This window comes from Desmodus rotundus, chromosome 5, assembly GCF_022682495.2.
Source record: "Desmodus rotundus isolate HL8 chromosome 5, HLdesRot8A.1, whole genome shotgun sequence".
NCBI lineage: Eukaryota > Metazoa > Chordata > Mammalia > Chiroptera > Phyllostomidae > Desmodus > Desmodus rotundus.
This window is the reverse complement of record NC_071391.1, coordinates 125,540,095-125,543,766: the sequence shown is the minus strand read 5'-3', so window position 1 is coordinate 125,543,766 and position 3,672 is coordinate 125,540,095. Positions and strand designations below refer to the sequence as shown.

The 3,672-nt window shown below is 48.3% G+C and overlaps 1 pseudogene; it reads left to right on the top strand.

Moving 5' to 3' along the window:
• The first annotated feature begins 820 nt into the window (after positions 1-820).
• LOC112298199 (U2 spliceosomal RNA) lies at positions 821-945 on the top strand (annotated as a pseudogene).
• Positions 946-3,672: the final 2,727 nt, after the last annotated feature.

Sequence of the window (3,672 nt, the reverse complement as noted above, 5' to 3'; positions counted from 1 at the left end):
GGAATCACACGGTCTGAATTGGATGTGACTCCCTCCTTTCCACACGATCCTTTACGAGGGCAAAGGTCGACTCCTCTTCAAACCTCCCTGAATCAAACGGCCACCAGAAGCCCCTCCACACAACACACAGTCACGTACAGTCACACAACAACAATGAAACCATTCAAAAACAAAAAGTACTCGAGAATGTAACCACTCAAGCTGAACTACTGTGGGGAAAGGTGCTGTTAAATGTTCCCCAAACAACGAAAGTGGTGAGCAGAGGTGGGAGAGCTGGGGTGGTGCCATAGACCCAGTAAAGTCTGAGTGGGCCAAAGCAGCCTCTTCTGAGACCTATGAAGGACCTCGGCTTGTCAACTTCTGAGCCACTGTGCTTTCTTCCCCTAATACAAATGCCTTCCGAGAAATCCCCACCATGTTGCAGCTGAGCTGAAGGGAAAAGGCATTTCCCCAACACTGTCGTTAGGCTGGCTCTCCAGGGAGCAGGGCCACCCCCAAGGTCACAGCAGTGTGGGGATGGGGTGGAGAGGCATGGCCATGGATGGGGCACAGCCTGGATTTGGAAAGCAAGATAGAATGAAAGAACCAAACCCTGAGGGGCAGGGAGAGTAGGGGTGGGAGGGGGGCGAGGTGCTTGGTTAAGTGCCTTGTACCCCACAGTTTGCACCCTGACTCAGTCTTAAGGTTTTATGCCAGCAAGCCCTCCAAGCATTACCAAAGCTGAGAAAATCCCTTCCCGCCGTTCCTCTTCAAAGTCTGAGAAAGCCAAAACCCCAAAAGAGGTGAGAAAACCTTGCTTTTTAAAATGTTACCTGTTCCCATTGCTTCTCAACCTTTTGGCTAAGATCAAGTGTAGTATCTGTTCTTATCAGTTGAAAATGTTACCTGTTCTTTCAGCTGAAGCACCAAAGAGAAATCAGACTGGTTTATTTATTGCCAAGCCTTGAAGAACAGACTAAGGTGTGGTGTTCTGCCATTGAGTTTGGTGAACGTTTTTGAATGTCTCTGGGGAGCCGGTGCTGTGAGGGCAGTCATGAGTCTCAGACCTGGGGGTCAAGTTCCAGGCAGGGTGTGCAGGAGTTACGTGGCTTCACAAAGCCTCAGTTACCTCCTCTGTAAAGTGGGGTCAGTCTGGTGCCTATTTCATAGGATTATTGTGGTGATTAAGGGTAAAGTCCTTAGCACAGAGCCCGATGCATTTATTGGTAATCAACCAATAAAGTGTATATATTGATAGGCTGTTAGGTATGTATTCATTCAACCTAGTCTGATGGATCTCTGAGGACAGAAAGATGAGAGGGACCCAGTCTCACCCTCAAAGAACAGGATTTAACTGAGCCATTGTGGACCTGGGGGACGTATGAGTACACCCACACGTATCATATTTCATCCATTCTAAAGTGTACTTTTTCATATTTTAACATCTTTGAATCTGATAACACTTTTTTGGTGGTAAACGACATAATGGTGTGGCTTATAGGAGAGGCATCTTCGATTTGGTGAAAAACGGTATAAACATGAAGGCAGAGCCATCATCTCCCCACCCTGACCCAGCTCCTCCATGGATGCCTGGGACCAGAACCCTAGTACAGGCGACTCAGGATACTGTCTTCTCTCTGCTCAGATGTGTCAGCATCCCTGCTACCTTTGGGAGACAGGACTGGGAGGGGCCTTAGGGGTGACTGGACGGATCACCTTCTTGGTGGCTGAGGGCTGGGCTGGACCCAAACACCAATGCAGGTGCAGGTCCATGTGTAGGATGCAGGCTTTTAGGTCCTGCCCCAGAGGATCTGGTTGGGTAGGTCTGGGGGAGGTGCCCAGATGCATTGGCCAGCCCTGGTCCCTCCCTGGTGGGAGGGGATTCTCTGTTTTCAGGGAGCATCTCAGGGAGTCATCAGCTCATGAAATGATCTTTACCTAAAACCGAGTTTGCTTCCAGATGCTACAGATCCAGCAGTATGTTCAAGCTAGCTCTGACTGGTTAGTGTGAAATCAGCCATGGTGGGGGTATTTACACCACAGCAATTGGCAAACCCTACGAACCAAGAAACCAAGGCTTTCCCTGCCCCGCTTCAGAGAGTCAGTTTACCAGCATACCACTGTGACTTCTCCTCAGCTGGGTGACCTTGATAAAGGTCACTGGTCTGAAGGGGGCTAATTATATTTCTCACCTCATAGACTTGTGGTGGAATAAATGAATCTTCAACTACAAGAAGACATCTAGTCCAGTGCTAGGCTTTCTCAATTTACAGTTTTTTTCTTTAGCTCCGGAAGTTTCTTATAAAGCTTTTTCCTTGGGAACTTGCCAAGAAGAAAATGCAATGAAATGTATAGTCTTCATGATACAATTCAAATCTCCATGTGGGTAATTAGCATTCAACAGTAAGGATAATTACTAACTTGATACCATCTTTTACACTTTAACACACTGTATTTAGTGTGGCAGATTAAATATGGCAGACACTGACATCCCCATTTTTCAGATGAGACAATCAAGACTCAGAGAAGTTAAGTGACTTGCTTGTGGCATGTGGCTACAGTGAGGCTGGAGCCACAACTTTTGGTGTCCTTCCCTCCCCGCCCCCCCCAACCCCCTTCTCATCACAGCAGAGCCTGTGTGAAGATCCCTGAGTGGGTGGCAGGTGTTAAAACAAACCAAACCCCAAGTCCCACAAGGTTCCTGCTCGAAGCTTAAAGTTTAGTTGGGAAAGTTGAAGACCCACAAGGGAATCGCTGGAGAATGATGACCAAGCAAAGCGGCAGAGAGTGCCGTCAGGAGAGGGTTTTGTGAATGCACGCACACAAACACAGGGAGGGTGATGCAAGAGCGGAAGCTTAAGACTAACACAACTGCACAGCTACGTCCTTTGACTGTGTTTCTTGACCGCATTCTTCCACCGCACCTGTGTTTGCAGGGGACCAGAGCTCGGGGCTGAGGCGGCACTTTTCTCTTTCCCTTGGCTACACTTAGGCTCTTGGTTTTCTCCAAGACAAACACTAAATTCTTGAAAGCTGAGACCGTGCACCCTGGGTGTGAATGCGGATGGTGACTTAGTCTTTGGTTTCTCCAACTATGAACTTGATTGCCCAAGCTGCTTACTGACTTCTAAGCTGATTAAAAGGAAGGGGGAAAAAACGTCTTCCAGCTAAAGACATGCACCAGGCTTTCCCAAAGTTTAAATAAAGTTGAAATTCGGCTGCAGTTTGGCTGCAGTTGAGGAAAGGCTTCAGCCTTGGAATTAAGGAGGCGTTAAATGGTCCAGCCTTGCAGCTCCAAGGAGTACAATCTCTTCCTTTAAAAAGAGCTTCCGGCTGATCCCCTTGACCTTGGGTTTTGATGAAAAGATCGAAGCAATTATTCAAGTAATGGAGGAATCCAGTGGGAATGGGGAGACCCAGCTACAAGTTTCTGGAGATGGTACAGCTTGACAGTCACGATGGGCCGTCCTGACACTGTCACCCACAGGCCCTCTGGGCACACAAGTCTTCCAGGTCTCTGACCTCTCATCTCTTGGTGAAGGGGGAGCTTTTCAGGGGCTTTCCACGGAGGGCTGGGGCTGAATCCGCACAGTTTGAACTTCGCTTCCTTTCCCTTCCCTTCCAAAAATGTGTGTGCCAGTAGAAGGGGAACGCCGCTGGAACCCGCAATTCCCGACATTTCCTGGTTTTATA